Source organism: Pseudorasbora parva, chromosome 15 (assembly GCF_024679245.1).
Source record: "Pseudorasbora parva isolate DD20220531a chromosome 15, ASM2467924v1, whole genome shotgun sequence".
NCBI classification, from domain to species: domain Eukaryota; kingdom Metazoa; phylum Chordata; class Actinopteri; order Cypriniformes; family Gobionidae; genus Pseudorasbora; species Pseudorasbora parva.
Window position 1 is genome coordinate 39711370 of NC_090186.1, and position 23224 is coordinate 39734593.

The following is a 23224-nucleotide window of genomic DNA, read 5'->3' on the forward strand; positions in this document are numbered from 1 at the left end:
CTCATTGTAAAATGTTAACAATAATACTAATTACACTGCATACATAGAGCAAAAATAAAATAAAATAACGGCAGGATTATTTCAGTATTATTCTTATTATACTATTTATTATTATTTTTTACAACTAACAGTAGTTCTGCCTTTTCAAAACATGCAGCCTAAATTTCCTTATACCTTACTAGCAAAATAAATAGCGGATCTGTCAGGAAACAGGAAATATAGATACATCTAGAGAGATAAACTGGGCTCATAAAGCCAATTCATGAGTCCTTGTTGGTTAGTTACAATCCCACACACACAGAGTAATTTACAGTGTATTAATTGCAATCACAGTCCCTCAGGAGCAGTCTTGGGTTAAGTGTTTTCCTCAGGACACAGTCATGATCGAGATGGATCATGAACTTAGTGACTCTTCTGGTCTTCTGCAGGTTTGTACCTGCAATCCGTGTGCCATCACCTAACCTCCTAAACCATTCGTCTCCACCTCCGGACCTGTCTGTAATGGAGGAGGACACCTAAGGGTGAAAAATCTTTTTCCAAGCCGTAACAGATGCCGCTTTGAAATCTCCATGTCGCAATTATTGTTCACCTGTCAACACGAAGTCAAACCATAAATCATCTTTGTAATTATCAATTGATTAAAAAAAGCTATCTGACGGAGAAAGCGGCTCGCAGGCCTAATACATCAATTTTAATGACATTTCTTAATCCAAAAGACTTGGCAATCACCAGAGACCAATTACAAGCCATGAGATAGAGGCGAACCATTAATAACGAGAGTTAGCCTGTTTCGCCTCAACATCATTTGGGAAAGGGCTTGCAGGGGTTCATTTAAAATTAACTGGTAATCCACAAGCATTATGTTACACTGAATCTAAGTTACACTGTTCACATTATAGTTCGGTTTCCTTGGTTCTTTTGGTGATCAAACCTAAAGATGCACAAAAAAAAAGGCTTTTATGACATATATTTTGCAACGAAACTTACAAAACATCCAAAACAATGGGGTGTGCTGAACTAAATGTGCTTGCTGTATGTGCATAGATATTTGTATGCAGCGGAGAGCACATGAAGAGCTTATAAAATGTGTAAAGGAGTCAAAACAGCACCAGAGACAGTTTCCGACACCTATGACAAGAACAATTATGGCTGTGTCTGAAATCACCCCCTATTGCCTCATTCACTATTCCTGCATTAGTCCACTAATAGAGTTCACTTGAGGCAGTGAATGGAAACGAGTGAGTGTATTCGGACACTGAGTGCGCTGGAAGGGCTGCTGCTTTTGCATAGTTTATGCTTGCTGTTTAATAATTATTTGAAACTTAGCAAACCGGGAGCTCCAGTAGTAAGATGAAAAGATTTATTTTGAACAAGTATGTCACGGAAACTATGTATAAACCTTAATGAATTATTCTAAAACTCCTTTAAAATGATATATATTGTGAAAAGCACAATACAAATGAACGTGAATTGAACTGTCTGAATTAATTTAATAATCAATTAAAAAGGAATATTATGCTGTAGCTGTCAAGTGAGACTCAAACCAGGGAGCATGAGAGTTGAATGCTCTAACAAGGAGGCTAAAGGCTGCAACCATTAACCCCAATATATACTACTCGAATGTACGCTATAGCTACCCTAACATGCACCTCTCTGAAAATATAACAACATGTCAATTTACACATGCTCTCTCTACATGTGTTACTGAACATCAACACCGACAAGGATGCAGAAGAATAAATGAAAATCAAAGTGTAGAGGCTACGGCGAAGGTCCGAAGTATAAATTGGCCTTTAGCGTCAGTCACTAGTAGGGGTGTGCGATATTAACAAAAAATAATATCTCTATATTTTCTGGGATTTTCTCGATAAAGATAATTAGACTATATTTTGCTGAGCGTGTTATTGTGCTGGTATCTTGGTGCTGAGGATCAGCTGACTCCTGAAGTTTTTGATATTCTTCATATTCTGTGTGGTGGTCAGTTCACAGCAGTGACAGAAATCTTTTCCTTTTATGAGCATTTTCTAACACAGACGTGGCATTTACACAGACTATTTAATGAGCTTAGAGGTGACATAGCATGTAGTTATGCATAAACAATGTTTTGATGTTTTAAAAACATAACATTGAATACTAATATTTGAAATTATTTTAAACATGAAAATATACTTTAAAACCGCTAGTAGGCTGCAGCAAGTCACTGTTAAGGAGTGAGTCATTAAGATTCAACCAATTCATTCAAACAACTGATTCATTCAGGAACGAATCATTTAACTATCTTAATCTATCTTAGTCATTGAATCATTGATTCAACTGATTCATTCAGAAAGCCGATTCATTCAGTAAGGAAACACCTTACAATGTTGCTCAGAGACACAAGTAAACATGGGCAATATGTATAAACTTATGTAGAATGTATAAACTTGTATAAAATAAATATCACATTTATGATATAAATATAGACTCGCGCAGTGAAAGCGTGCATCCGCACTAGTCTAATCTTCAAGAGTACATAACGTAGTGTATGCGCACACACTCCGGGTGTGTGAGAGGGATATACTGGATAATGTCAGATCGCACATTACAATTACGATATTATTGCAGACGATATAGAATCGCACACCCCTAGTCACTAGAGTGTCTCTTGAGATCAGAGAAGGCAGGTTTACTTGCACAGCGACTAGCTGGCCTCCATTATATAGACACATTGGACCAGCGGTTTGGAAAATGGATGGATGATTCAGCTGCGGGTGCCATCTTCTGGTTAGATGTGGGAACTCGATTCTCACAGTGCATTATGGGTATTCTCTAGTGGTTGAGTGTACAATGCTTGTACACTTGTTATTGCAATGCATTTTGTGATTGAATGAGTGCACTCAATAACGTCCCCCATTACAAACAGTTGTCCCCTCGAATGGTGCTTTATTTTGGTTATAAGGGCCGATTTTGGACACAGCCCAGGTATGGTTTAGTATGCTGTCCTTTTTAGGGTCATGTCACATGACATGACATCACATTCATTTTGATGTCTTTAGTCCATGTTGCGTTCATATTTCAGTCAAACTCGGTCCTTGTCTGCTTGTTTAGTGAGCACAGGGGTTTGGATGGCAGCGTTCACACTTATTCAAATGAACTGCCCTAACAGAGAAATAACAAAAAAAACTCATCTGGATCGTCATGATGTTCCACTTTTCAAGATATAAGACTGGAAGAAAACCAATGGAACCACGAAAAAAAAAAATTACTTCCTACACTCAAAGTCCCTGAAAAGACAAGTCAATTTACTCGGCGGCCATCTTTGAAACCCCTCTTGGGCATGCAGGAGCAGCTCCTATCTCTCTGAATGGGGAAACATCAAATTCTCCAAAAACTGTTCGCCAAGCTTACGATTAAATTGCATTTTTGAAATTACCAATGAAATCTGACAACAACCGTTTCATACCTACGGATACAATATTAATGTTTCGAAACGCTCTAATCATGACAAAAAATAAACAAAATTTCAGCCCGGATAAAGCTATTGCACATGCGCAATCCTAAACACTGATCACAGATCAAGATTAGCAGAGGAAGTAATTAATTTGAAATATTTAATAAACATTGAAAGGGCAAAACTACATTTGGAGACATTTTAAGACACTAATAGATTCAATAAAAACACAACATATTCTCCAACTATCCCTAGATACACTTCAAGGCCAAGAGTATGCAGACACCCACTTCTAATTAACTGGTTTTGTGAAGCCGATTAATTACAGTAAAGCCAAATCTTAATGCTATGGCATATACTGACATTCTGTGCTTCAAACATGACTAGGTCCTTTGATGTCCCCTGAGCAAAAAGCGAGGTCCATAAATGTATTGACTGTCGGGGAGGGACTTGACTTTTCCGCACAAAGCCCAGATCTGAACCCAGCTGAACACATTTGGGATGAAGTCCTCGTCACCCGACATCAATGCCTAATGCTCTTGTGTCTGAATACGAGCAAATCCCAGCAGTCATGTTCCAATGGAAATCTGTCCCAGAGCGAATGCAAGCAGGGAGGACTGACTCCCTGTCAATGCCACTGGTTTTGAACCGAAATTATACATTATAATAAAAAATTATAATAATATTTTACAATATTACTTCTTACTCTATTTTTGATTACATAAAGTCACAAATGGGGAGCATAAGAGACTTCTTTAAAAACAAATCTTACCCAAATAATATAATATATAATAATAATTTTTGCTCATTGACTTGTGATTCACAGATTCACAGATCATCACACTATAAAACTATAAAATATTCCAGTAACACTGCACAAAAACAAAGTTTACTTACTTGATCTTAATTTCAAACAAGCATAAAATAGTGTCATTATGGTACAGTAGCAGATAAAACAGTAAAATTGTATAATTTAAAACCTTTTTTAATATTATGCTTGACAAGTGTGTTCTTTTGTGGCCACTTACTCGACATTTTGCTTTGTGTAATTCTCAACATTGCTTTTACCGTTTCTTGGTTCTAAATTTCTAGTTCCTTTGAGCATTAACGTCACACAGGAGAGAAAATTATACTACTTTCACATCAACCGCAGCATGTTATATAGAATTACAGCTACTGCAGCCTGCGGAACAGCACAGCGGAAGTTAAAATTTCTACTGCACACAATCTCAAAGCACCTAATAACAGTGGACATTTGTTCATTCTTTCCTCATAACTGTGCTCCCTGTTGGCTGCCTTTCTAAATGAAGACTGCAACATATCATTTCCTAAAGTGTATTATTCAAATACAGCATGACAATGGCAGTACCACCTCCAAAATGAGGTCCCTACACGAATCTCACTTTCTCCAATTGTGATTCTCTCCAACTGCGCTACTCATTTTTACTGAACTACATTTGGGAGGCACAAATTGTCTGTGACACTTCCAAATTTATCATCAACGTTAATAGCGTGCCGCATAATCCACTCGGTACAGAAGGAAATCAGAGCAAAGTACCATGATCAAATTATTCAATTGTGAAAAGGGTCATAAATACTAGTTGTAAACAGGAACAAATGTTCTATCTGCAATTTAAAGAAGCAGTTCAGCACTATGAGCTAGTTAGCAAGAGCCCAGCAGTCAGGATACCATCTATACTCTTATGCTGGGGCAACACGAAAAGATAATTGTGACGATTTTGGGCCAATTTCTCAGTTGCAGTGGGGTAGGTAGAAAGTAGATGATGGGTGGGCCTCTAATAGTGTGGGTGGGCTACAATAATTTGCATTACTTATTCATTTGGAAGAAAATAAAAAAAATAAAAAAATCATATTGCAACATTGAAACACAGCTAAAAGTATTTCCCATATGTTGGACCTTTCATTGGCTATTATCTTTTAACATAGTCTTCAACATGTTGATGCCTTCTCAAGCCCCTGTACGAGCTGTGTTTGTGATGTTTGCAAGGTTACTTTAATAGAACTAAACCAAATACTTCACCTGTAAGCATTAAGCTATATATATACATGAAGCTACAAATATAGCATAGCCATGCCACGGCTGGCCAGACTAAAAACCTAACCATAGCTTACCTCGTATGGCTGATGTCTGTTCTAAACAAGTCAGATTTGGCTGGGTTTTAAATTTGAAGAGGTTCATGATATCATCATAATCCTAATTATCTGTTAGTTTACTTTCAACAAAGTGTTATGGTGTCCTGTAATCTTTGTCAAGACGTGTTTCTTAAATGTGTCATAAATGGCAGTTTAACCATTTTTTTAATAACAAAAAAGGCGCTGCTAGCTGAAACTGAATCCAGATATTGGCACAAAGAAGAACATAACATTACTACTGGTGTGACGTAAATGAAGATTAGCATATTTTATTAATATTAGCATAGTTCTAATGCATGACAAAATAAATCACATTTATTTAATAATTATTGAAGAATTTTTAAATGTTAGAAAATAGTATTATAAAAAAAAGTATTTCCCTGGATCTGACAGGATGGGCAAGCTGGAAAGCTACGCTAGTGATGGGATGCTAAGTGTTAAGTGGTTTTTCAAACCATATCGATATTGAGATGAACTTTCTCACACTCTCATCTCTCAGACAGCGAGTTGCACACAAACCCGCCTCCCGTCACTCACTTGTTTCATTTGCTCCGGATGGATATTGTTGGTGTAAGGCTTGAATTTTGGCATTTACTCAGATTTTGTGCTCATACCCAAAGTGTGTGTGCATAAACTCACCTCTCAGTAGTAAATTGAGTTCTTTTTCGCTGCTTAATGCACTTAAAGGGTTCACCCAAAAATTCTGTCATCAATTACTCATACTCATGTCGTTCCAAAACCCGCAAGACCTTCGTTTGCCTTCAGAACACAAATGAAGATATTTTTGATAAAATCCAAGAGCTTTCTGGTCCCCTCCATAGACAGCAATTTAATTAACACTTTTTAATCAAGGCCTTCAATTCAGTTAACACAAATACTTTTTTAATACTTAGTCAAGTAAAACCTAAAAATATTAAAGTTAAAATAGTCCATGTGACTCCACTCGTCGCTTCATAAAATGAAGGTTTAACCACTGGAGACACATGGACTATTTTATCAATTTCTTCACTACATTTCTGGGCCTTTAAAGTGTTAATTAATTTACTGTCTTCGTAGGGGTCAGAGAGCTCTTGGAGAGCTCTTGGAGACCCCTCCCCCCCCCTTTTTTTTTTTTTTATTTAAACAAAAAAAAAAAATTCGAAAAGTGAGCACAGATCGAAAGTACATAAGTACAAGCATCAGCAAAAAAAGAATATGGGTTGATTTTGACCTGCCAAGGTTTAGTTAGAAGTTACGTGAAATCCTGGGACCTCTATTCCTCAAAAGAAGTCCATGTCAGATGAATCATATCCATTTTCCCTTTTGACCAGTAAGTAATATATTCCAGTGAAAGAAAGTCAAATATCACTTTCTGCCACTCTGAAACGGTCTGTGGTTTTTCAGAGATCCGTTTAAAGGAACACTCCACATTTTTTTGAAAATAGGCTCCTTTTCCAACTCCTCTGGAGTTAAACAGTTGAGTTTTACCGTTTTCGAATCCCTTCAGCCAATCTCTGGGTCTGGCAGTATCACTTTTAGCATAGCTTAGCACAAATCATTGAATCTATTGAATCATTGATGAATCATTGTTTAGCTTGGACAATTAGCCTACTTTCAAAAAAAGTAGAGTGTTCCTTTAAGAAAAATACTCTTGCGGGCAAGCATACATAAGGAGATTTCATCCAAAATATCTTGATTTGTGCACAGAAAATAAATGGAGGTCTTGTGGGTTTGGAACGACATGAGGGTGAGTAATTAATTACAGATTCTTTTATTTTTGGGTGAACTGACCCTTTAAATTGTCAAATTTACACAAAAGAAAACTGATTATTTTTATGTGAATACTTGCCAAGACTGGCCTTTTGAATAAAAAAAAGAAAGAAGAAGTAATCAACAGAAAAGGAAAACGCATGTGTAACATTATAAGGGATCCGTGTGTCAGTTCTTAAAGTGCTGCTGCCAAATTATAATATTATAAGATAATATTACAAATATCTATATGGCAGTTTTCGCCATGGTATCAATGTCAAAATTGTGGTGGCCAGTGAAAATGCTGAGTGGCTAGTAACTTTGAATTTTTGTGGCCACTATGGCTAGTGGTTTTCCAATGTCAAGCCCTATATATGTGTATGTGTGTGTCCTCTATAGGACTACATAAAAATATAATTACTGTAGTAATAAATTAATTGGAATTACTCCATAGTGACAGATGCCCCTGTTTAATTGCCTGCACATCCCTGTATACTGTAAAAAAAGGCAAATTTTGAACTTTTGCAGTACAATCGACTTGGATGTTTAAGTTATTTCAACTTAAATGATGTTAAACTGACTTTAAAAAATGAGTTACATCTTGTATAACTAATAAAAACAAGTTTAACATTGCTTAACTTATTTTGATGAGTTAAAACAATGTAAAAACATATGTTGTCATAACTTATTGAACATAAAATGTTTTACAGTGTGTATACAATGTATTGATATTAACAACTTTAATGTACTTTAAGTGTGCACCATGCAAGTATCAGATCAGGACTCTGTATCAGCAGATACTCAATATTTAAGGGCTCAGATCAGATTAGGAGCAGAAAAAACTTGATCAGGACATCCCTATACTGAACCTTTTTCTAAAGAGTAATTACACCCTGATAAAGGTTCACATTATTAGCACTGACAGGGAATAAGAATGCCCCGTAGCGACCTATATTGTGAACGTAGCACAATATAACAGCTTGGCTCATCTCTGCCCCTAAAACAAACCGCTGCACTCCAACTAAACTTTCGGAAGAAAGAAACCGCCTGAAGCAAATAATTCCATCACTGGATAAATGGATATCAGAGACATGAATACGATTACATCCCTTCTGAGGTGTGCTGATTGCTTTTGATGAAAGCGATGAAGAGTCTTTAATGACACATCTGTAGCTGTACGAACCTTCGTTCCTGTAATCATTTCCCTTGGTGCACCCTGATGATTATACAAAAACCAATGCAGAAACTGAGGGACTGGTATTTAGGACAACATGAAACAACATTGACAAAAAAGAAAATTCTGCTATATTTTACTTACAACGTGGCTTTCTTTCTTGCATAGAACACAAAGCAAGATGTTTCGTAGAATGTCCAAGCTGTTCTTTTGTCATACAGTGTGAATGAATGGGTATTTCAACCTCCAAAAAGGACAACGAAGCAACATAAACTTAGTCCACAATAGTTGTACAGTATATTCAAGTCTTCTTTATCTCAGGTTTAAAATGGTGGATTTTCAGCAAATAATGACTTCAGTTTTGATCTATTATATTTACATTTTGTACATATACTGTATACACTACTGTTCAAAAACTCAAGGTTGGTAAGATTTTTTTTTTTGAAAGAAGTCTCTTACACTCACCAAGACTGCATGTATTTGATCAAAAATATAGGAAAAGGGTAAAATAGTGAAATATTACATTTTAAAATTGCAATGAATAAATGTTTGACATTATTATTACCAAAAAAAAGTAGCCCACAAGAACTCTGCGGTATATTCAAAGCTTTCTAAAGCCACATGGTCAGTTATTGAGAGATTTGAGTTTTGGATTTTTAGCAAATAACGACTTACATTTTGGTCTCACATAAAGCCATCATATGACATCAGAAGAACGGCTTATTCTTTTATTTTATTTTTTACCTCAACAGTGTGATTCAATTTCCCTATTTGCATACAAAAGAGTCACTTGGACATATTACAAAACAAATTATTCTGTGTGCCAAAGAAGAACGCACACGTCCGGTTTTGGAACAACATCAGAGTGAGTAAATGAGAACATTTGGCTGAACTAACCCTTTAACCCTCCGAAAGTATCTCTTCAAGCCACAGAGAGGGGCAAAATTATGTCAATTATTTTAAATGGTGAAAAACAGGCACATGTGTGCAAATTTATACAGCTTTGATAATTCACAAACTGACAGTCACATGGCAAGTCCCTTAAAGCTAAGTCCAGGTTCATAATTACATTCATAACCACGATGGGACAGCAGGTTTAGAGAGCTTTACTTAACAGTGGAAGCTAAACAGGTTCATATTAAACCATATGTTAATGTCCATGATGACCCCAGAGGGGCAGTATTTAGTGGCTAGTTTTCCAGCAGAAGCAGAACGGTCCACAGAGGCCCAAGTGCATCTAGGAAAACCATAAATCATCTGCGCAGTTTTACACCTGAACTCTCTCTAATGCCCTAGATAGAGCCACTATCCTTGAAGGCAGATTCAATTATTTACCCAGCAAATAAATTATTACATAATGCCTCAGCACGCAACGTCCAACAGTACCGCATTCTTCCCAGCGATGTCTGACAATGTTTCCATCATGAAACATTTAGAGAGAAGAAATTGTACTCGATTAAAGTTATGTGATAGAATGCAAATAGAGGACGCAATGTTGATAAGTCTAATAATACGGCGAGGACAGGGAGTGTGTTGAAGATCTGCTGAAACACAAAGCTGTCAGGTGCAGAGAGAGATTTCAGAGCGGCCTGCTTAACCTACACCCTGCTGGGTATCAGCGCTGCTGGGAGGGGCTCTGTGTTACGGCTGGAGATTACAGGCTCCGATAAGCACTACATTCACCGGTCATTAAGCCAATGTACAACTGCTTTCATTCACCCATGTGCATTTTAAGCAAACACAGTTCTGATTTTAAAGAAATGTTTTAAAGTACAGCAATAATCAACCTAACAAAAGAAACAAGACAACAGGAGAGGCAAAATGCATTCAATTTAAGGGGATAGTTCACCCAAAAATGAAAATTAGACCCCATTGACATGCATTATATAAGCAACTGTTGGAGTTAAAAATCTTCATTTTTGTTCTACTAAAGAAACAAACACACCTACATCTTGGATGCCCTGGGGGTAAGCAGATAAACATAACATTTTCATTTTTGGGTGAACTATCCCTTTAAAGTGTGACAGTTTTTATAATCTTTCATCAAAATTTTATGGAATTTAATGGGTCAGGTCCCACCGAAATACAGTAAGTATGAAATCCCCCGTCCACCACCACCTCATTTTATCCTCCACTTTGTAAAAAAAACACTCATCTGTCCTCAACAAACTGCATGATTTGAGGAATTATTCATGTCCGTAGACTGAATGTCATGGGAGGATTGACATGCCAAGTTTTAAGAGTTAGTTTGTTAAAAACACTATGCGTGATCAACAGCAACAGCAAACACAACTTGCATCAAACCCCAAAGGATACGATGAAATCCCACGCTACATTATTTCCCATTAAATAGGACTTCAGAAATGTCACATTACCAACATTAAATAGATTGGCACTTTTAAATTAAAATGCAAATGGCGTTTCATGCAGTTGCTAATGTCTCTGAATGTAAAATTTGATTTCAGAGTTCATCGGGGATCTGACGCTGTTAAAAGCACTTTACAGTCACAGATGCAACACGACCACGCGGAGATCTCATGCAAAAACCCGTTTCAAAGCAGATGGAGAAAGAAACGCTCTGAACATCTACCGCGCAGTGTGCTCAGAACGGCGGGGGTTGAAGGTGACAGCTTGCGCGGAGTATGGATAGCGGACAACAGTCTCTAATGGCTCGTACGGCCTCTTAAGAGCTCAAAAACTGTGCAGTTCGCTCAAGGCCCTTTGCCCTCTACATTAGCAAGTATATTACTCCATTTGCTTTGGCTCTGAGCTGAATATTCCGCATACTAATTCTCATCACAGACTCTGACATTCACTCAGCCATGGATTCCCAACTGGCTTAAGTCCACAAATTATGAGGCAGTCTAACGTGGTCTCTCGCTAATTTGACCTCTCTATGCAACCTGATTGAGGTATTGCATTTGTCTTGTCAGCGGTTAGAGTTTGGTTTCCATCTCATCTGTTGGTTTTAGCCCGGTTAGGACTGCCATGCCTCATGAGTTCAGTCTATATATGGCCTCGGTGTGCCAGGAGTCACGCTGCATATTTACACGCTCCTGTGGCTCTCTGTTCACTCACAGTGCCAAGGTTCAAACATGGCATCAATGGTATCACGCTAGACTTTTCCAGTTGTAAATGACTGAAACAATTGGTCCTGAATTGGGCGATTTTGTGTGCTCAATTTCTGAACCATCATGCATCACACTTAAGGGGGCATGTGTCACCTCAAAATTTTTAATGCTACTTTAATAGCCAAAAAGGTTGCACTATTATTGAAGTACAAGAAAAGAATGTGACAGAACTCATTCACATGTCTGTCTGTGTGTGTGTGTGTGTGTGTGTGTGTGTGTGTGTGTGTGTGTGTGTGTGTGTGTGTGTGTGTGTGTGTGTGTGTGTGTGTGTGTGTGTGTGTGTGTTACATTTAAAGTAATACAATCAGACTACTTTTAATTACTTTTAGATGACTTTTGACCCAACTCGTTTAATCAAATTGATTTTAACTGGATAATCTTGTACCATATTGATGTAAAAATAAACAGAGAAAGAAGATATATTATGTTTCTTGTTATGAACAACATGAAGTTCAATAAGTATTACATATTATGTTAAGGTTTCATGAAGGAACTGCAGGGGTTCCATAAAGCAATGTTATCAGAAAAATGTCAAATTAAAACTTTTTTTTTAAATTAAAACAATACAACACAAAAAGACCACAGCCACTGTGTAAACAACAAGTAATCATTTAATCAATAAAAAAGTAACTGTAATCAGATTATATTGTTTTAAAATGCTCATAATTAATGTACAAGTACTTAAAGGTGCAGTGTGTAGAATTTATGAGGATCTATTGACAGAAAAGCATTATAGTATACATAAACAGACCTTACATAATGAATCGTTATGTTTTTATTACCTTAGAATGAGCCATTTCTCTCTATACACACCATGGGTCCCCTTTTTGGTCACCATTTTGCGGCACCATGTTTCTACGAAGCCCTAAACAGACAAACTGCTCTACAGAGCACTAGCTACTCACTGTTGTCTTAGATGATGGCATATTTGTCTTGTGTCAGCCACCGTAGCTTCTCTATATGCTTCGAAAGGGAGGGGTGGGCAGTAGGCGGTTGCAATTTGCAGCCTCACAGCTAGATGCCGCTAAAATTTACACAGTGCACCTTTAATATTTGAAATCTATATATAATCTAGATTACATGTAATCAGAGATCTGCCCAGCACTGTAAATAAATAAATAAAAAGTGCATGACACGTCAGATGTTTTTGAATATGACCTTTCATACAGTGTGTAATATAGCTGTTTGTGAACGGAGAAGGTCTGCAAGCTTTTAAACATCAATATAGTTAATATCTCCTGAGAGAAATAATGCCAGTAGCAAGTAGCAACATACCCAAGTAGCAACGCAAGACATTTGCATAATGCCTGGTCTTCACTGGCTGCCTGCGAACAATTTCTAATTTGACCCACCCTAGTTGTAGCTGAGACAGGAAGAGTTTGGTTTATGCCGTCAACATGTAGAGAATACATTTTGTTTTGTTTTTTAAGTCCTGCAAATCCACTTTTCATGCACTTGAAATGAAGGGCTTTATTTTAACGATCTGATCGTATGGTCTGGAGCGCAGTTCTTTCCGGAATCCAGGAGGAGACCTTTGCTAGTTTAACAGCGGGAAAAAAGGTCATTGTGCTAGGCACATGGTCCAAAAGGGTTGTACTTGGTCTCTCAATGATTTACATTTCAGAATTTATGAGCGGAAAGACTGAATGCTTTTCCAGAGAGGAATTCTTTTATATTCAATTTTTTTAAATATGTGCGTGCTGCTACGGCGCGCTGTGTGTGTGTGTAATAAGCGTGTGTGAGTGTACGCGTGTTGTGCACCCGCCTATATGAAACGAATGCGCCATTGAACAACAAAAAACATAGTCTGCAGTCGTTTTTTAGTTGCATCAAAACAGCAACACGTCAACAATACCCCTGGACACTCCTGGTTTTCAGAGTTCTCATGGGCGAAGAGATGGGTGCCAGTGCATTTTCTATTTAAACACTGACACTGGGCATGAAAATTAAACTAATTAAACTAACAAAAAAACACTTGCGTGGCCTGTCACATTGCGCTGTGTGTATGATGGGGCCCTTAAAGGGGGGGTGAAACACTCAGTTTCAGTCAGTGTCATGTCAATCTTGAGTACCTACAGAGTAGCATTGCATCCTGCATATCTCCGAAAAGTCTTTATTTTTTTAATAATTATATAAGAAAGATGCGCTGTTCCGAGTCATTCCGAAAAAAGCAGAGCGGGTGGGGGCGTATCGTGTGAGCGGAGCTAAATAGTGACGTGTGCGCCGCCGTGTTGAGTGCGTCGTAATGCTGTCATCCCTAACAGCGGGAAAAACTTTATTCAAACTAAAAATATGGCTTTTAATCAGATACAGCCATACATCTATGATCTGGAATCAGACCCAGAGGCTGCAGTTGAACAGGAGCAGCAGCAAAAACGACTAGAGCAGGACGTCTCTATCTGGTACAAGTTATACACTAACTATATAATATGCTTAGCGGCTTGTGTTATTTACATATTTATACTTGAATTATATCGTCGTATTTTTGTCTTTGAAGGTGTACATGTGGGAAGTGCAGTTGTGCACGTGTGTGTTTACGCGTGGTTTGTGTAGACAACACGGAATAGTAGCACATTTGAATGAAGAAGCGTGCTCATTTAGTTCAACATATTTCCCCCCTCTTTGTGTATTGTTGTTTGGAGTGCTTTTACAATACACAAACAAAGTTACACATATAGTGGCCAGCTAAACAAATGTACACGCACTACACATCGCATGCTCCATTGATCAATTTCTATATATAGTAATATATATAGTAACTATACGTGATCATGTTTGGGCTACTTGATGAGCATAGACACAGACATTTGAAGCAGTCTAACTCACCGCCTGCGGTTCTAACGTTGAGACTGCTCCATCCTTCAGCATTAGGCGATTGGAAAATCCGGCGTCGAGCTGGGCCTTGTTTATGAAATAGTCGGCACCGACATGCAGTGAACAGATATAAACATTCGCGCAACTCAGTTGCTGATCCGGAAAAGCAAATTACATCCACTGTTGCCTTAACGCGGGGTTTTTGGAGAATCTGTGCAGGACTGTCTTGGTCTACAACACAAAAACGCACTTTTTGATGTCATTGTTAATTGTGCACATTACCTGTGCAGTGCAGCCTACGAGCCAGCGCTTTGATGGGCATAGCCTGTTGCTTTCGCTCTCTACCTCTCTCTCTCTCACGCGCTTCCGGTAGAATTGTCCGTACGGCCCATACAAGGAAATTCCGCCCCCATTAACGTCAAAGGGGACGCATGATCTCAAAAAACTTGCCGAAACTTATGACTAACCGGAAGTAGTATTTTTGACAAAGAAATACTCCCATCAAACGTCCACCTTAACTTTTGAAACTTTGTCCATGTTTAGTATGGGATTCCAAGTCTTTAACAGTGTAAAAAGCTCAGTATGCATGAAACAGCATTTCACCCCCCCTTTAATCTCCAAATGAACCATTTTAAGTCTCTTTGAGAAATGAAGTGATGTGCAATGTATTTTATGAGAAAATTAAAGACCTTGGATGCATGTAAACCTACAGTTAACAAAATTAAGAACAAAGAAAAAAAGCTTATAAAAACATAATTCAAGAAATAACTAAGAAACATTCTGATTGGCTAATAAAAAGCACAAACTGTTCCTTTGATTATTTTCTCTCCATTTATAAAGCTGTCAGAGAGATGATTTAGGACACTATTTCAATCAAATTTTAATGTTTCTCAGGACATTATTTCAATTAAATCTGTCATATTGTAGGGACATTTTATGCACCGTATTGAAAAAATAACGCTAACTCCCCGATAGCGGAAAAAACATTTAAGGTGTTTACATGACCTTGTGTGTCGTTGACTTAATAAGGTTTAATATCATGGATCCAAACTCCATAATTTGACAACCAACGAAAACAACTTTCTCCTTCTGCTTCACCGTAACTGGCCACCAAATTCAACAACATTTGCATTAAGTCATTTATTTGACGAACACTTTTGTCACTGGGTTTAGCGGGCATCAGCAAATTCAAGACGAAACATTCAGCGCAGACAGGTCATTTATCAACGCACAAACAACACCGCAAGCCCAACTAATTAATAAAGATTTTGCCTTGACAGCGCAAGATGAAAATAATGTGATGAATGACATAAACGACAGACGTTGCCTACAATACTGCAGCCGTGAAATCGGCGCAGACTAGATCTTCTAAATTAGGAACGGCTTTCATTACTTGAGCACTATTCACAACCTTAAATAGACTGATCAAACTCTGCTCTCGAGTCTGTAAAACGTTTGGCATAAACACAGCAAATGCCATATCAATATCAACCTCTGCTTGCTTATTTTCATATTATGAACATAGCTGACACAAAACTGCTGCCCAGATTGTTTTATATAAACATTAACCTACATTTTCCAGGCGGTTCGCCTGAGGTCACCAGAGATAAAGCATCAGAGAAGACAGCCACGCTAAAAGATGTGTGAAATTATGCAACGAAGCGCCAGGTGACCAATCCTCGGCTCTCAAGAAATCAAGCCTTCATGCGCTCAATCGAAATGAAATCCATTCAGCTTTATAACCACAGCCTCACCTGTATCAGCCTTCCTATACCGCTCCCCTCGACTCATAACAACACACCCAGAAGGTATCTGCATCCTGAAAATAATAAAACCGCCTAGACATTCTCTTCTTTTTGTCATCTCAGTCTAAAAAAAGAGCTGCAGAAATCCATCCCTGCTCTATTCTGAAAACATATTAGCACTGTCTGCCAAAGAAAAACCTCTTATTCTTTGTTCTTCCTTTTGTACTTGGTTTCAAAACATATTGATTTTGCCCGGAGAACGATGGACCAATATGACCAGCACCAAAGCACTCCCACAGCACAGTGCAAAAGAGGACCAGAATAAAAAGACAGTCCAATCGTTTAGTCAGCCATATTTCTCCAATCTACTGGAAGTTTCAAAACATTGACGCGATGTGTGCGCGTGTAGCCCCGTTCCAGAGCGTCCCCACTGTAAGCCTTTAATCCGGGGCATGTTCTAAGCTGCTACCTGATACATTTGCCAATTTTATCAATGTCTGCGTCTGCGAACATGACAGAACTGCAATTCCACCGAGACCCATCGCTGCTGCGACGGAATCTGCACTTCTGCGCGTACAAGAGAACACACGAACGGCATGACACGGGTTATCAGTCGAGTGTAATGTGTGTTGTGACGTGTGAAATATGTTTGAGAGACGGCTGAACTCTGAGATAACACTGAACTCACTTACAAATGCAAAGAGATCAACTGCTGTATCACTTGCATGTGCAATCGATTTTACCATCTGTATTAGTCCCATGATATTGCCTGGGAGGGGTAAATTCAGATTGCATTTGTTTACTTACTGAAAAAAAGCATCAGAAAACATGGTTTCTGTATGCACAATTGCCTGCGGGTTCAACAAAAGCGTCCTACTGTAACAGCTTCCCTTATGATATTGTACCAATCAATAAGGACATGCATGGGGAAAAAACTCAAATCGGTTTCCTGGAGATCTACTTTCCTGTCGAGTTTAGCAAGAACTCTTATCCAAAGGTTACAAGGGTTTGCAACAAAAAATAAATAATAAAAAACACATGTTTGCATTACAGTCCATATCATATCTGTACTTTTTTTATTGTTTAAAAAATATATGTTTTTAGTGTGTGCTCGCATATGTATATGTGCAGCCAAATTGATTACATGCGTGCATATATTTAGGAAAAATAGTTATATATAAAATATTTACATTTATAAGCAATATAAATATATATACAGATGACAATATTTCTTAAATATATGCATGTATGCGTGTTTATTTAAAAATATATAATAGTTATACACAGTAAAGATATATTGAGTAAACACCAACTTTTATTTTGGATGCGATTAATCGCGTTAATTAATTTGACTGCAATAATATTATTTATATATATATATATATATATATATATATATATATATATATATATATATATATATATATATATATATATATATATATAAATAATACACACATACACACACACACACACGTGTATATTTATATAAGGGTGTTAATTTAAAATAGCTACATAATTTGCTTGCTTCGGTTGATCTTTTCATCCTTGTTAAAAATAAATAATTCGCCATTTAATGTTGTTACCCCTGCTGTAAACAAACACCTGAACCAGGTGGTCAAAGGTTGCATCTCCAAACCTAGTGAGCCATACCTAGACAGCATTTTTGGCCATTTACGATTTCATTCAGTCTAGATAGGTTTGGAGAAGCAACCGTGGACTTTTGGTTCACTTAAGGGTCGCAACTAAACTCTCCGTGCAGGTAGATCTCCAGGGTCCGAATGGTATTGTGTTTGGAGTATCCAAGGCAAAAGCATCTTCCATGTTGTCCAAGTGACCCAATCCAGCGGTTGCTATTAAATCCCACCAGGAAGTTTTTCCGACATCCAGTAGAAGGGTACCACAAACACCAAACGCGCGCGAGCAGCATGTGACAGTCTGCCACCAGAACGCGCACGTGATATAATAGAGCTCCATGCAATAATAATAATAATAATGTACAGTTGCCATCCACGACATCATCATTATCATCATCATCATCATCATCTCCAGCCTCACCTCCAGATCGAGTTGCCTAGTGATGCCAGGCGTCTTTCCTTGTTTTCTCAGATCGTTTTCTCCTCAAGCGCTGGCCGTGGTTTTATCGCATGGCGCTGTAAAGTGTGTCGTGTTCTCTCGCATCTGTAGCAGGTGTCTTTCTCCCTCTTTGTGCGCTGTAACGAGTTGGTCCGGGGAGTTGACAGATGCTGTCCGCACACAGAGACGCGAGTGAATGCTGCTCCGGTCTCTCCCAGCTGATACTTTACTCCACATAAGCGCCTCCCACTTTCAGCGCCATGAGCGCTGTGTGCGAGTTAGCGTGAGAACCGGCGGCACCTACTGGCGAAACATGGAAGTGCAGCAAATTAATAAATCTGACACTTGGGTTAATATATGTCAAAATGCTTTTGTAAGAAATTAAAGTGGGGGTGGGGGGAACACTATTTTATTTTTAATGTCCTTGTTACACATGTTACAATAAGTGCATGTTAATTAATATTACTCAGTACTTAAATATATAATTGCACCATAACAATGACACCTTAAAATAAAGTGTAACTATAAAAATAAACTGTACAATATGTGGGTGGAAACTACAGAAAATGTCATGTTGGTTTTATGAAATAGTAATATATGAAAAACATGCAAATACCATTCAAAAGGTTGAGAAGACTAATATTTAATTTATTTTATTTTTTAAAAGAAATTAAGACTTGATGCATTACATTGATCATAAGGAACATTAAAGAACATTTATAGTGTTGCAAAATACTTTTATTTCAAATAAATGCTGTTCTTGAGAATTTTCTATTCATCAAAATGCACAGAAGTATGAAACAGCATAAATGTTTTCAACGTTGATAATTGGAAATGTTTCTTGAGCAGCAAATCATCATATTAGAAATTATTTCTGAAGGATCATGTGACAATGAAGACTGATAATGATAATTGAGTAATGATGCTGAAAATTCAGCTTTGATCAAAGGAATAAATTACATTTTAAAATATATTTAAACAGAAACCAGTCATTTTAATATACACAATATTATGTTTTTTTTTTTTTACTGTGCCAAATAAATGCAGTCTTGATAAGCAGAAGAGACTTACAAAAAAACAAGTCTAAGCTTCACAGCTTTAATATGCAGTTTCTTTTCTGTAATAATATTTTAATGTGGTCAAATTCTGCCGTAAACGATGCAAAATGTGTTTTCAATATCAACGGTTTACTAGTAGAAACGTAAAAGTGACCAAAAAAGACAGCTGTTGTATTTTAAGGCACTATTAGTGAAGAATAATATACTTGATTGATGTACAATTAAAGAGAGTGCACTCTTCACACATTTGCCAGGTACAGACGCTGGCACTGTGTGGCATGGTGATTAATTATGGATTATACACACACACACGTTTTTTAATTCATCTGACTGTGATAAACATCTTTCCAGTGATTACTCATAGATGGAGGTGGTTGTAGGTTCAAATCCCACAATCTGTGATCGATAACTATCACCATTCTTGTGCACTGTAAAGGTATAAACTAAACGAAAATGAATCATGTGCACTGTTCATTTCAGTGAGCATGTTCCCTTTGGAAAATTCTGGTTGATGTTGTGTATGCATCATCAAACAAACCAGTGAAACAATGAGTAGCTGGAGGGTATGTTTACCCCCCACATTCTCCAGGTTTGTTGACCAAACCCAAGGGAATTAATCCGCACTGATATCTGCTGATATTCTCTGAACTGGCAATTGGATCCGACATATATAATACATAACAAACGTTTAAAAATTGAAGGTTCTCTCTCATTAATAATAAATCACAACTAGTGCGTCAAAGGTCATCGGTTCTCTGATTCTCTCCCTGTCGTGTATGCACAGGCATTGTCTTAACAGCATGCCTGCAATTTATGGATATGTATGCAGCTCTGTTTGAACAGGAATAGCTCCAGGGCCACTGCGCAACACTGCACTTCGTTGGGATCCACTGGACCAGAACCTGTTTTTCCGACCGACCGACCACTGCTTGAGTTCGGAGGCCTTAGCATGTAAAGCGTAACTGCTGCTGGTCAAGCGTGTAGCTTAATTTCCTAGTTCTTCCAGCAACATGCATTTAGGACTTTGGTTCTGTGTGAGGTTTGATTTAAAGGGTTAGTTCACCCAAAAATGAAATTTATGTCATTAAAGCTGCAGTCCGTAACTTTTTGCACTGTAGTGCTTAATAAACAGAACTGCATGAATCTTGCGGAAGAACATTGCAGCCGGAGCTACTTCTCTCTGTTTATGTCTATGGCGGATCACGCAGGGACTGTGCTCCTCCGCAGCGGTACCTACCAGACCGCTCTGAAATAGTCCCAATATAAATACTTATTAGAAGTGTACCATAATGATTCAGGGTAAGACAAAAACATGGTTTGGAAAATGGATTCATGTTGTACATTCTCATTATATAATTTTTGTAAATCTTGAACACAAAAAAAAGTTACGGACAGCAGCTTTAATGATTAAAAATTACAAAAACTACGACTTTATTCTGCATTGTCTTCTCTTCCGTGTTTGTTTTCAAGCCTCAAATAAAGATTTGAACGGTTATGAATCGGATTAAGTGGATTGAATCATGATTCGGATCGCCAATGTCACGTGATTTCAGCAGTTTGACACGCAATCCGAATCATGAATCAATACACTGATTCATAACCGTTTGAATCTTTATTTGAGGTTTGAAAACAAACACGGAAGAGCAGACAATGCTGAATAAAGTCATAGTTTTTGTTATTTTTGGACCAAAATGTATTTTCGATGCTTCAAGAGATTCTAATTAACCCACTGATGTCTCATATGGACTACTCTGATGATGTTTTTATTCCCTTTCTGGAAAGGGACAGTATAGTGTGTATACACTTGGATACGCTCTTGGACTAAATATAAAATATCTTCCGAAGATGAACGGAGGTCTTACGGGTGTGGAACGACATTAGGGTGAGTCATTCAATTTTTGGGTGAACTAACCCTTTAAGGCCCATTCACACTATGGGCCCTATTTTAACAATCTAAGCTCATAGTCTAAAGCGTAGGTGCACTTAGGGCATGTATCGTCTGAATACACTTTTGCTCGTTTAACAATGGGAAAATGGTCGGTGGGCATGGCGCATGGTCTAAAAGGGTTATCCCTAGTATCTTAATGAGTCATGGGTGAGTCATCAGACTCTCATCTCCCTTTAAAAGCCAGTTGCGCTTGCACCATGGCGGAATTTGTGAGCGGAAAGACTGAACGCGTCTCCAGAGGAATCCTTTTATTTTTTATATTTAAAAATCTCTGCGCTGCTGCGCGTCCCTGTGTGTATACTAAGCAGAGTGCATGCATATTGTACACCCGCCTATAGACGCACATTACTAGCACACCCTTTAAATAACACAGAAAATACTGCCTCAAAACAGCAACGCGCCAACAATACACCTGAACACACCTGGTGTTCAGACCAGCACGTCCATGGGCGAACAGATGTGCATTTGCTATTTAAACAACTTGACAATGGGACGTGAAAAAATAACTGTATCGGGCTAAAACTAGCAAAAAACACTTCCGTGGCGCCTGGCACCAAGATTTATAACTGCAGAGATAACTATAACTATATTAGCATTCACACCAGCCAGCGCACGTCTTCTGCCGAATACAAAAGAAGATATTTTACAGAACCAGACATTTGTAGCCATTGACCTCCATAGCAGGGGACAAAATACAATGGAAGACAAGGTCTGCTGTCAACTGTCTGATTACCAACATTCTTTAAAATATTGAAGCATTCATTTTTGGGTGAACTATCATTTTAAACCAGGATGGATTCTTATTAGCCGTTCCTATCGCTCACCAGCTGGAAAGTCGTTCTGAAAGTGAGATAATTTCTCTGCCATTCTTGTTAGTTTTGGAGTGAGCTCATCTATTCTTTTATATTTAGAATGATTTTTGAACTATGTCTTTATTGTTATTGTTTTTATTATTTCCAAGTAACCATCTTAGAAAACTGATCGATATAAATTAAGTTTGTGAAATCTAATTACATTAAAATGCATGAATTATATCTGTTTATTAAAATATATGGTTGGCTAACTACAAGGGAAGAAAGTGTCCCATATGAGATTCCAAGTCACAGTTCATCACTTAGCACAGTGTTCGGGGTAGTGATGGGTTCTTTTCCGCGAACCGGTTCTTTCGGACAGTTCATTTCAATGATCCGGTCCTTCGGTTCTTTTACGTCTTTACGTAATGACGTCATTTCTATCATCCCGGCGGATGAAAATACATTCAAACACATCCATATAAAATATTTCTAATCAAAACTTAGTATAGTAATAATTATTATTGATATCATCATCATCTTGGATACATTTTTTTCATGTATGTTTTGGAACAGCACTCAAAACAGCCACTGTCGTGCAAACACTGATGTTTTACATGGATTAAATAAATTTACATAAAATACTTACACAAATCCTCAGTTCACCCGTGCTCATGTATTATCAGCATCAGCTGTCCCAGTCCGAGAGAAACAGTTCGGTTACGACGCTCTCACGCATGCTCAGTATCTCGCTCACCGGTTATCAGAATCGAACATGTCCGAAAGATCGAACGTGTCCGATAGAAACGGTTCTCGATTCTGTACTGGTGATCCGAGAACTGTTGCAACCCGGTCGATCTGACTCGAGAACCGCTGTATCAGTGTGTGTGTGTGTGTGCTGAGCACAGGGTGCTGAGCTGCGAACTGCTGCAAGCTGAATAAGTCTATATCAAACCTACTGTTTTGATTACATTTTAAAATGTGTATCGACTTAGAAATTAAATAAGAAAAAAGCTGTTCCTGAAAATATCATGCATTATTGATAAAACAAATAAATGTTTAATTTGACCGTTTTACAATCCATTGTTTCCAAACTTTAAAATAATACAGTGATGAGACAGCTTTGTTATGATGTTTCCAAACGTGATTAGTTTTATACACTTAAAACTCCTCTG

General features: G+C 37.8%; 1 protein-coding gene across 5 annotated transcripts in view; it reads right to left on the reverse strand.

The window, feature by feature from the left end:
* LOC137041592 (kelch-like protein 29) overlaps positions 1 to 23224 on the reverse strand; it is a 309158-nt gene that overhangs the window by 271846 nt on the left and 14088 nt on the right. For 4 of the 5 annotated variants that reach the window (XM_067418060.1, XM_067418063.1, XM_067418065.1 and 1 more), the window contains exon 4: positions 18235 to 18555. The exons of the other annotated variant lie outside the window; for it this stretch is intronic. The gene's annotated coding sequence lies outside the window, so the exon portion shown is untranslated. The remainder of the gene's footprint in view (positions 1 to 18234; positions 18556 to 23224) is intronic. 5 annotated transcript variants of the gene reach the window in all.